This window comes from Pristis pectinata, chromosome 10, assembly GCF_009764475.1.
Source record: "Pristis pectinata isolate sPriPec2 chromosome 10, sPriPec2.1.pri, whole genome shotgun sequence".
NCBI lineage: Eukaryota > Metazoa > Chordata > Chondrichthyes > Rhinopristiformes > Pristidae > Pristis > Pristis pectinata.
Window position 1 is genome coordinate 14,596,660 of NC_067414.1, and position 12,235 is coordinate 14,608,894.

Below are 12,235 nucleotides of genomic sequence, written 5' to 3' on the forward strand. Positions count from 1 at the left end.
ATAATAAACCTGATTCCGATTAAAGTAATGCTGGTTATTACTGTGCCAGACTCTGGTCTTTATTGCATGGTGTTCTCTCACCTGCAGGATGCACAGTGTGAGGAGTATCCTGCAACAGAGCCCAACTGTGTCCACTCTGGGTGAGCTTCCTTGTGGTTCTCAGCTCTCCAAGGCTCTTTTCCCAGGTGTATTCAACCTGGTTTGTAAAGGTAAGTATCTACCCCAATACATTTCTTTCCCTCTCATGATTACCCAGAATAAGATTAAGATATCTTTATTAGTCACATGTACATTGAAACACACAGTGAAATGCATCTTTGCGTAGTGTTATGGGGGCAGCCCGCAAGTGTCGCCACGCTTCCGGCGCCAACATAGCATGCCTACAACTTCCTAACTAGTGCAGCTTTGGAATGTGGGAGGAAACCGGAGCACCCTGAGGAAACCCACGCAGACACGGGGAGAACGTACAAACTCCTTACAGACAGTGGCCGGAATTGAACCCGGCTCGCTGGCACTGAAATAGTGTTACGCTAACCACTACACTACTATGCCTGCCCCACACAAATGCATACACCTATGACAAAGACTTCTGTGGAAAGAAAACTTCTACCTTTTCCAAGACTAATATCTAAAATCTTGGTATTCACTAGGGCTGGGCTAACTTTGCTTTTGTGCAGTGGTGTTAAATGGGTGATATTAATTCCGTACCTGTCACACACCAGTTATATACCTTTTCCCATTTTGATTTCCACTGAGGTTATTACAGCCCAATCGATATTTCCATTTTACACCAACACCCAAAACGTAAGAACTTGAGGCATGTATCATAAGAAGTCATTCTGCGCCAGACTATTTGTTGTTTTTATGCCTCTAAGTTGATTGTAAACATCACCTGTGAAATGACTTTCCCTGGTCTCCCATAAGCTGGTGTGTTGCATTAAATTTGGATGCTTAAAAATATCACTCACCCAAGTGCTAGATATCCTGTTCAAGTTCACGAGAAAGGTGCCTCCACACAATAAAACACCTCGCTTTTAAAATATTAAACACAAAACTTCATAAACCCATACGGAGGAGCTCAGCCGGACTCTCCCACTACATAATTGAGCAGGTAGCACCCTGAAAATTCTTCATCTGTAGTAATGTTCCTTTTATGTTGGAACCTAACAAGATCAACTCAGAGAAAAGAAGTTTTAAAGGCCAATGTCAGCTTCCAAATGTAATTATATAATTTTGCATGGACTGTACAACTCACCCTGAATCCTCATCCGCCACAGCTGCATTTCAAATTCAAATATTTTCTGTCTGATATTAAGGCACAGTGACAGCACATTATTCAATGGTTCCCTCAAGCATAGAGCAGCTTTTGTTGCCCAGTACTTTTTTTTATTTCGAGCGTGCTACATTCATTTTTCATCTTAACAATTCAGCATCCACCACTCTTTGAAGTGACAGTAGTTTTTCATCAGCTAAACTTACAATTACCTGTGCAGGCTCCTGTTGAGTTCACTGTTCTTAATTAACTGCTGGTGTCCGGCAACAGAAATTGTGAAGGATTGCAATGGTTTTTCAATGACAATAACTGGTAATAAAAAGGAATGCTACTGATACATTGCAAGCATTGTTTTGTATATGTGTACTTATTTCTTATCGCGCTAAGCTTGTGTGCTGGGTAGATTACTGGAGTAATTCATAAACACATGCTAATCTAGAAATCCAAACTCAAACATCATTGTGGTGGGAGGTGAACTTTAGCTTAGACTAAGCATTGAACTTAGCAAGAAATAAAAATGAGGTTCAGTAACGGTGGCTTCCTCAAAACCCGTTTAGCTCACTAATGTCCTTCAGAGAAGGAAATTGAATGTTTTTACCCCCTCTGGTTGTATGTGAGTCAAGAGCCAGAGGTGACCCTTAACTGCCCCTCTGAAATGGTCCACAGGCCACCATGTTAAGGGATAATTAAAGATGGACAGTAATGTAGCAGCCTTGCCTGTGATGGTCACATCCATAAATACCCTGTACGACACTGGTCAAGCTTCTCAGAGGCATCAAGCCACCACTACAGAATACAATCCACCCAACATCTCCCGGGTCTCAACAAAGGCATGCGCCCAGCAAGCGAGTGCAGAAGGCGTGGCTGAAATGTTCTACAGCCAGAAGGACCATGCGGATGATCCAACTCGGACTTTCCCGAGGTTTTCCAGCCACCTTGCAGCCTCCCTTGGTCCCTTGGGTTACTTGCCATCTTTCCCATTTTAGCATTGCTGGTAAATGTGGACACTGCTCCCTCCATCCTTACACCCACCTCACTGAGGTCCACAGGGAACAGCTGAACAGAAGGAGCTCCAGTAACCCCACCACCCGTGTACAGTCACTGGCTTCATTCCCACTCTCTGTTTCTTCCATGCTGATAGGTTCTAAAGCAATTTGCTACCCTTTCCCTAATTCTAGATGCATTAATGGTTTTCAAAATGTCTGAGCAATTCCTGCTCCAGTTTATTCAGCAATGTAAAGGAAAGTGTTGTCAACAGTGCCATCAGGCTACACTCCTTCCACAGACTGCATGACTTGGGCACATGTTTGGCCTCGTATGAACTGGTAGATTGTTGATAGAATAATCATAATCTCATTAAATTTAACATCACAATGAAAACACAATATTAGAACATAGCACACTACAGCACAATACAGGCCCTTCAGCCCACAATGTTGTGTTGACATTTTATCCTACTCTAAGATCTATCTAACCCTTCCTTCCCATATAGCCCTCCATTTTTCTATCATTCATGTGTCTACCTTAGAGTCTCTTAAATGTCCCTAATGTATCTGCCCCCACAACCACTGCCAGCAGTGCGTTCCACGCACCCACCACTCTCTGTGTAAAAAACTTCCCCCTTATCCCCCTTATATTTTCCTCCAATCACCTTAAAATTATGTCCCCTTGTGTTAGCCATTGTTGCCCTGGGAAAAAGTCTCTGACTGTACACTCGATCTATGCCTCTTATCATCTTGTACACCTCTATCAATTCCCCTCTCATCCTCCTTCTCTCCAAAGAGAAAAGCCCTAGCTCGCTCAACCTATCCTCATAAGACATGCTCTCCAATCCAGACAGCATCCTGGTAAATCTCTTCTGCACCCTCTCTAAAGCTTCCACATCCCTCCTACAATGAGGCGACGAGAACTGAACACAATACTCCAAGTGTGGTCTGACCAGAGTTCTATAGAGCTGCAACATCACCTCGCGGCTCTTGAATTCAATACCCCGACTAATGAAGGCCAACACTCCATACCCCTTCTTAACAACCCTATTGTTTACAACGATATTGATTATAAAGCACTTACCTATCCTACACCATTCTCTTCCTCCAATAGTCTCAACCTATTTTCATCCAGCTTTATATTTCTCCTGCCAATAAAACTCACATTCTAATTTTAGAACAGGGACATCTACTAAATTGAAATGTTTCCCCCATTATGATTGGAAAATAATTCCTATTCCTAAATGGTTCAGGCGATATTTATTAGAATTGCCTAATATTATTCAGTCAACAGAGTCAATCGGAACAGATGCCGGGAAATTCCAGTGTCCCCAGGTCAGGGCATCAGAGTGGTAACACCACAGAGCGCTAACACCTGTTTGTAGCAGGGGACGACTGGGAGGTGTAGTCCTGCTACAAACCTCAGTTGTGCCAAGGCCCAAGGCACAGTTTCACACTTCCAAGGGTGCTGGTCAGGACCAAGCTCAGGTTTCTGCATGGGGGTGAGGACTGAGCAGTGAACGGTCAGGGGCAACGATCGGGTGGGTGGTCGAGTAGGGAGTCGTGGCTTTGGGAAATGAGTGAGTCGGGGCATTGGAGGGTGGGATTTGTTGACAATGATAGGGGGCACAAATATTGGAGGGGCATCGGAGTGGGGGGATTGAGAGGGTCACGGGGTTGGAGGGTGGAGGAGAGGGCCTTGGGGAAGGGTCATGTGTGACATTGGGAGGTGTTGGGTGGTTGGTTTTGTCCAGTGATGGGAAGGGTTGGGGTTGGAGGAGAAAGGACTACACCTCACAGTTGACCCAATCTAGTTTTCAGTGCCCTGCCAATGACCGATGGTGATCACTCCTGGGACACCTTGGTCTCAGTTCTCCTGCAGTGTTGCAGTAGGGACATTGCACAGGGACAACTCTATCCCAGGTACAACTGACAGGGAAAACACAGTGGGGTTGGGGTGGGCTGGTGAATGGAGTCATCCAGTTGATTTTCCAGAGTGACTCGGTAATAGATATTGTTGTGTTTCACTCTGCACAGATTACATGAAATGTAGAAGACAGCCTTATACAGTCGAATTTCTGGGCAAAAGTGCTTCCAGTGGCAGGCTGGTCAGTAACTGGGGGAGACACTTGGGGAGAAAGGAAAGCGGAGAGAAGGAATTATGTGGCTGTGCTCCAGGATGCCCTGCAGGAAGGGGCAGTGGGAGCAGACTCAATGGGGTGGAGTTGCCATTGCCCCAAATTCATTGGCCACCCAGCCCAGTTCTCCTGCCACACAGCAGAGAAACAGAGAGTAAGCTGTCCCAGGACGGACCATGGACCAGCCTGGTACCCATGCGCAATTCCCTTCCCCAGCCCCTGGATCTCAACTCCCACCACCTCAGCACGGCTGACAGCTGCTCTCACATAATGGCGGTCACAGACGGTGAGACCTCACCCCCGCCACCGCATCCTCCCCCCCACCCCCAAACTACCCCGGGCTCTCTGCTGTCTGAGCTGTCAGGGGCATTGAATGTTTGTGACATTCAGACATGAGGTGTCACTCACTGAAAATCAATTAAAAGCATTAAAACTATCTTAGATAAATAAATAACAGAAATCCTAGCTACAGGCCTGTCTCCTGGGGGCCAATACATCCCATCCATTTGACTGAGCCTCCCTTGCTGGGACAAGCTGAACCAAGCACATGGCAGATCTCCCAGCCTGGCCACTGGGAAGCAGGTGGAAGATCCCAGCACTGCATTGGACTCCAGGAAGGCTTCACTGGAGCAGGGCTGGGGCGGTGGGAACATAGAACATTACAGCACAGTACAGGCCCTTCAGCCCACAATGCTGTGCTGACATTTTATCCTGATCTAAAATCTATCTAACCCTTCCTTCCCACATAGCCCTCCATTTCTCTATCATTCATGTGTCTGTCTAAGAGTCTCTTAAATGTTCCTAATGTACCTGCCCCCACAACCGCTGCCAGCAGTGCGTTCCACGCACACACCACTCTGTGTAAAAAACTTACCCCTGACATCCCCCTTATATCTTCCTCCAATCACCTTAAAATGTCCCCTCGTGTTAGCCATTGTCGCCCTGGGAAAAAGTCTCTGACTGTCCACTCGATCTAGGCCTCTTATCATCTTGTGCACCTCTATCAAGTCACCTCTCATCCTCCTTCTCTCCAAAGAGAAAAGCCCGAGCTCGCTCAACCTATCCTCATAACACGTTCTCCAATCCAGGCAGCATCCCGGTAAATCTCCTCTGCACCCTCTCTAAAGCTTCCACATCCTTCCTATAATGAGGCGACCAGAACTGAACACAATATTCCCAAGTGTGGTCTGACCAAAATTCTGTAGAGCTGCAACATTACCTCACGGCTCTTGAACTCATTCCCCTGACTGATGAAGGCTAACACACCATACATCTTTTTAACAACCCTATCAACCTGTGTGGCAACCTTGAGTGATCTATGGACGTGGACCTCAAGATCCCTCTGTTCCTCCACACTGCTAAGAGTCCTGCCATTAGCTTTGTATTCTGCCTTCGAATTCGATCTCCCGAAGTGTATCACTTCACACTTTTCCGGGTTGAACTCCATCTGCCGGGACTGGCAACAGGGAGGGAAACCCCACTGCCCATTTAGACCACTAATTAAGTTGGAAAATGGGACTTGCGTGGGGACACCAGGATGTTACGCTGCCCCATTATTAACTTGCTGCAGGGAAATGCGTGCCCACACAAGAAGAAAAATTTATGGAGCTGCAGAGAAAGAGCAAGGAAGTGGGACTAAGTACACGATTCTTTCCAAAAGCTGGGACAGGCACAGATGAGCCTTATCTGCAGCAGGGTCCCGTTATTACAACAGGGACTCACTTCAGTGAAACACCAAGGGATGCCACCTGAGGTTCCTCGGACGTAAAGGTCACAGGGCACAGGGGAAGGACATTTGGCTCACCGAACATCAAGCACCCATTTGCATTAATCCTGCACGAATCTCATTTTATTCTCCCGGCATTCTCATCACCTCCTCCCAGGTTCTACTGCTCACCTACACACCAGGGGTAACTTACAGTGGCCTCACACTCCCCATACAGGCAGAGAGTCATACTGCGTGGAACAGGCCCTTTGGCTCACTGAGTCTGTGTCGCCCGTCCACTGCCTACTTACGCTAATCCCCACATTCCCATCGACTCCCACCAGATTCTACCCCTCACCATTTACAATAGCCAGTTAACCTATCAGTCTGCATGTTGTTACAATGCACCTGAAGGAAACCCACGCAAACACAAAGAAAACATGCAAACTCCACACAGACAGCACTGGTGGTCAGGCTTGAATCTGGGTCTCCAGAGTTGCACCGCTCTGCTCCCACCCCCAAGTTCTTTCTGTCTTACTTTTTGTTGGAAGAACTGGCCTTGAGCATTTCACTCCCCAAATTTCCACCCTCCTTGTATTGTCACGTTGGACAGTGCAAATGTTAATCCATCAAAAACGGACTTACAGAGGTTGTAAACTTCAGTGAAAGGTCATCTCTCTAGCTGCCACCAACCAGCCCCCACCAACGATTTACATATATGTGCATATTTAAGATAGTAAAATGCTCCAAGGAGCTTTACATGACTGTTATCAAACAAAATTCGACCCGTGATATGTAAAAAGGTTTTGGAAAAGGAGCTTACTTGCAGAAATGGGTTTTGTAAGTGGTCTGGAGAGTTGGAAAGAACAGCTTTAGTATGGGAAGGAAAGTGTTGGTCTTCAGAATGGCTACCTTGCTATTGGTATTGGTTTATTATTGTCACTTGTACCGAGGTACAGTGAAAAACCTGTCTTGCATACCGATCATACAGGTCAATTCATTACACAGTGAAGTTACATTGAGTTAGTAACAGAGTACATTGAGGTAGTACAGGTAAAAACAATAACAGTACAGAGTAAAGTGTCACATCTACAGAGAAAGTGCAGTGCAGGTAGACAATAAGGTGCAAGGTCATAACAAGGTAGATCGTGAGGTCAGAGTCCATCTCATCGTATAAGGGAGCCATTCAATAGTCTTATCACAGTGGGATAGAAGCTGTCCTTGAGCCTGGTGATATGTGCCCTCAGGCTCCTGTGTCTTCTGCCTGATGGGAGAGGGGAGAAGAGAGAATGCCCCAAGTGGGTGGGGTCTATGATTATGCTGGCTGCCTCACCAAGGCAGTGAGAGGTAAAGACGGAGTCCAAGGAGGGGAGGCTGTCAGAGAGATTAAATACGGGGATGATGAAGCTGCTCTAACTGGAAGAGAGTAAGACTGGAGGTCACAGAGAAAGGGAAGGGTTGGGTTGTGGGAGATCTGGAAATAAGAATTAGGAATCTATAATCAAAGCGTTACTTCACCCGGAGCCAAAGTTGGCCAGCAAGTAAAGGCTGCTGGGTGGAAAGGAGTTGTTCTGAGATAGGTGCATGCGAGCACCACCACTTGCAGGTTCCCCTCCAAACAGCACACCATACTGACTTGGAGTTATCTCATCACTGGATCTAATTCCTGGAATTGCTTCCTCAACAGCACTATGGCTGCACCTTCTCCAGAAGGACAGCAGCGGTTCAAGGCTGCAGCTCACCACCACCTTTGGAGGGCAGTTAGGGATGGAGGATAAAAGCCGGCCAGTCAGTTCCCAAAACAGAATGAATAGATTAAGGAAACATGCAGTAGGCTTCAACAACTGGGATACAAATGGAATTCTTAGCGATCAGGCTGCATCTGTAGAGAGAGAAACAGAATTAACTTCTCAGGTCAATGATCTTTGTTGCGTTTTGATGAACCTGAAACATTAACTCTGTTTCAACATCTGCAGGTATTTTTTCAACATCTCACGTACTGGCAGCATAAAAACCCGCACTCGGCATCTCGTTCAATGTCACTGCGATTCCTGACACACCTTGAGTGCAATTCAGTGGCTAAAGAGATAACAAGCAATGCCACGAGCTCCAGTAAAATGAAACCATTAATGCTCCTCTCCCAGGACTTGGCTCTCTTGTGCTCCTCATTTGCCTGATGGTCCAGTTCTGGTTGATATGAAAGGCCACGTGATATAGTGTTTGAAGAAAAGTGCTATATGATTAGAACCTATTGCTGCTGTTCTGAATGTCAGCAGAACTGCTAGATTTTAAGACTTCCCTGAAACTCTGGAAAGTTTGGATAGGAATATAAGACTGGGCATGTTATTCATTGTTTCTTCCTTGGATGCTATTTATGTGGCTTCACACTGAATGTGGTCCAGTTGGGTGACGTGAGTGTAGCAGATCATAAGGATCATTGTGACACTGGTCCTGAAGGTGTTAGCATCCTGCAGCTTGTCACTCTCAAGGTTAGCCTTGCTTCTGGAGATCGTTACTACAGACACATCCTGCATTATGCATTTAGCAGGATGCTGTTGAATGCAAAGTAGCTTCAAAAGGCAAAATGGCAGGAGAACAGACAAACGGTATAAGAAGTAAATGGAACAGTGTCAACCCTGGCTTAGTGGTAACACTCTGACCTCCAAGTCAGAAGGTCCAGAGGTTCAAATCCCACTTTAGAAGCTCTGCAGCCAATCCAGAGAAGTATTTCCATTGCAGAGGTGCTCTCACCCAGATGGGATGTCACACTGCCCTCTCAGCTGGACGCAGAAGATTCCACAGCACTACTTGAGGAATCGGTGGTCTGGGCAATATTTATCCCTCAGTCACCATCACTAAAAATAGATGAGAAGCAAAGGATTGCAGATGCTGGAATCTAGATGAAAAACACGATGATGCTGGAGGAACTCAGCAGGCCAGGCAGCATCCGTGGAGAAAAGCAGGTGGTCAATGTTTTGGGTCCCAAAGAAAGGTCCTAAAAACCCTTCATCACTAAATACAGACCATTTGCTAAGTACTGCCTTGCAAATGTAGGAGTTTATGACTTTCCTTTCTTTTTATTTTGAAAGATTAGCCATGCTTTCACATTGTTTACCCAGTGATTGGTTTCTCACAAACTGAATCAATGTGGAACATGTACCTGGAGCACGTGTCTGGAGGTGTTTTTCTTATTTTGGGGATTAGAGAAGTGTCTGGCAGAGCTGGCGTTTAACAGTGTGACAGGAGTCGCCCTTGAGGAGATGCTGGTGGACCTTCAGGTGAGAAGGTGCTTGCACAGTGCTGTTACAGGAGGGAGATCCAGGTATATAAAGGCCACCTGACGGAAGGATGATATAAGTTGGATAGGGTATGTGATGTGGAGAGCGACCTGTGGGAGGTGGTGTTCCCATGAACCCTGGCCATCGTCCAGTTGGGTGGACGAGAGGAGATGGGCTAAATGGTAATCTTCAGGACCCCATCATTTGATGTGGCGACAGTGAGGGCTGTAAATTTTGAAAGAGGGTGTCACTACTGCTGTAACAGATCTACAGTGGATGCCATCTCCCTGGCCCTACACTCAGCTCTGGAGCATCTGGACAGTAAAAACACCTACGTTAGACTATTGTTTATTGACTACAGCTCTGCCTTCAATACTAAAATTCCAAGCAAACTCATCACCAAACTCCAAGACCTGGGACCCAACACCTCCCTCTGTAACTGGATCCTTGACTTTCTGACCAACAGACCGCAATCAGTGAGGATAGGCAGCAATACCTCCGCCACGATTATTCTCAACACTGGTGCCCTACAAGGTTGCATCCTCAGCCCTCTACTCTACTCCCTATATACTCATGACTGCGTGGTCAGATTCTGCTCTAACTCCATTTACAAGTTTGCAGACGATACCACCATAGTGGGCCATATCTCGAACAACGATGAGTCAGGGTACAGGAAGGAGAAAGAGAGCTTAGTGACATGGTGTCATGACAACAACCTTTCCCTCAATGTCAGCAAAACAAAAGAGCTGGTCATTGACTTCAGGAAAGGGGGTGGTGTACATGCACCTGTCTACATCAATGGTGCTGAGGTCGAGAGGGTTGAGAACTTCAAGTTCCTAGGAGTGAACATCACCAATAGCCTGTCCTGGTCCAACCATGTAGACGCCACAGCCAAGAAAACTCACCAACGCCTCTACTTGCTCAGGAGGCCAAAGCACTTCCTCTGTAGCTGTGACACTTTACTCTGTATTCTGTTATTGTTTTTACCCTGTTCTACCTCAATGCACTGTGTAATGAATTGATCTGTATGAACGGTATGCTAGACAAGCTTTTCACTGTACTGTGGTACAAGAGACAATAATAAACCAATACCAACACCAATACTTTGAATGATCATACATTTTCACCACACAGTATAGAAATGCATCTGCCAATGCAGGAGCAGTTATAGCCCATCAAATCAATGACACTGGATTCTGCAACACTATAGTAAGTGATCTTTACTCTGTCCAGCAGATGAACCTAAGTGCACAGTGTGTGGCTTCACTGCACAATCTGTACAATGAGGGGCCTTTACTCTGCACCATGCATCACACACAAGGTGCTGGAGGAAATCAGCAGGTCAGACAGCATCGATGTTCATCACACACATGCATCACACACAAAATGCTGAGGTCCTCATCTGCAGAACCTCGTGTGTCTACACCATGCATGACATCTTTGGTCCATTCAGTTCAATTACCTCTGGTCTGCACGATATGTGCCATTAACTCTACAATGTAAGTAACCATTACTTTGCACAACAGGCAACTTTTACCCTGAGTGATTTGTGACCTACGCCTTGTAGAATGTGTAACTTTGACTCACTGCACTGTGGATAACCATGACTTTTTAAAGATATCTTTTAAGATATCTTTATTAGTCACATGTACATCAAAACACACAGTGAAATGCATCTTTTTGCGTAGAGTGTTCTGGCGGCAGCCCGCAAGTGTCGCCAGTCTTCCGGTGCCAACATAACATGCCCACAGCTTCCTAACCCGTACGCCTTTGGAATGTGGGAGGAAACCGGAGCACCCGGAGGAAACCCACGCAGACACGGGGAGAACGTGCAAATTCCTTACAGACAGCAGCCGGAATTGAACCCGGGTCGCTGGCGCGGTAATAATGTTACTCTAACCGCTACACTACCGTGCCTGCCCACTTTATAACTTTAGAATGGGGGCCACTTTCTCCCTGCTTTCCCTGACCCTTCTCACTCGCTTTCCCTACGTCGCTCCTTTATCCTGTCCGTACTACAAGGCCTTTCTCTCTTGGTATTGGTATTGGTTTATTATTGTCACTTGTACCGAGGTACAGTGAAGAACTTGTCTTACAAACTGATCGTACAGGTTAATTCATTACACAGTGCAGTTACACTGGGTTAGTACAAAGTGGATTGATGTAATACAGGTAAAATCTTCCTCAGCCCCATTCCTGATTTCCTCTGCCTCGTCCCTCCATGTGCCTCTCTCCCCGCCCCTGCAGCACTACCTCTTTGTGTGCCTTGCCCTGCCTCTCCCCTTCCACGTGCCTTGGCCACCCTTTCAGCCTTCACTACTCTTGGGCCCGCTGCTCACGGCAGGTTCCAGGAGCTCTCTCTTTCACACACCACTGACACGTTCAATGGAGGTGACTATGCCCCAGCTCCCACACACCAGGACAGGACACGGCAGAGGGTTGGGGCCCACGGCTGGAAGATTGGGAGGGGGCCTTGATGGTAGTTGGTTGTTCAGCACTAAGAGAGGCGGGGGAGAGATGGGGATGCAGTAGTGGTATTGCAGAGGCCAGTGCTGGATCCATCAGCTGGAGCTGCAAAGTGCTTGGGGAGTGGGGAAGTCCCATAACCCTCTCCTCCTTCTCCTCCCTCCTCACACACTCATTTCTTGCTCTCCCTATCACACAGACCAGACACTGACACACAGAGACATACTCACGCATAAATACACACACAGACACACTCACATACACACACAGACACATAGACATACACATAGACACACTCACATACACACACACACTCACACACACACAGACACACACACACACACACTCACACAGACACACACACACACACATAGACACACTCACATACA